Raw genomic sequence first — 380 nt, forward strand, 5'->3', positions numbered from 1 at the left:
CCTGTGGGAGAGGAGGCAGTGCTGTCCAGCCTTTTCCATGTAGCTCTCCTGCCCATGGCAGTGCCCTCACTCACCCTGGGACGCAGGGCAGGAAGCACAAGCAGAGCCAGTGTGCACCCCTTACCTCATCGATCCTCCGGATGAGAATGGGCCTGATCTCCAGCTCCAGGAGCCAGTCAGCCTTCAGGATGCTGTGGTGGTACTCCTCCAGCTCCAGGCTCTTCTGCACCTGCTCGGCCAGGGTAGCCTGGTGCTGGTGACCTCTTGTTTGCAGGCTCTGCTGGGGCCAGGGCCGCTCTGTCCCTTTGCCCCGCTGCTGCAGGCGCAGGACGTTGATGCGCTGGGTGACATGGCGAACCTGGGCACACAGGGCAGTTGCT

This window comes from Nestor notabilis, unplaced genomic scaffold, assembly GCF_000696875.1.
Source record: "Nestor notabilis isolate BGI_N333 unplaced genomic scaffold, ASM69687v1 scaffold8219, whole genome shotgun sequence".
Lineage (NCBI taxonomy): Eukaryota > Metazoa > Chordata > Aves > Psittaciformes > Psittacidae > Nestor > Nestor notabilis.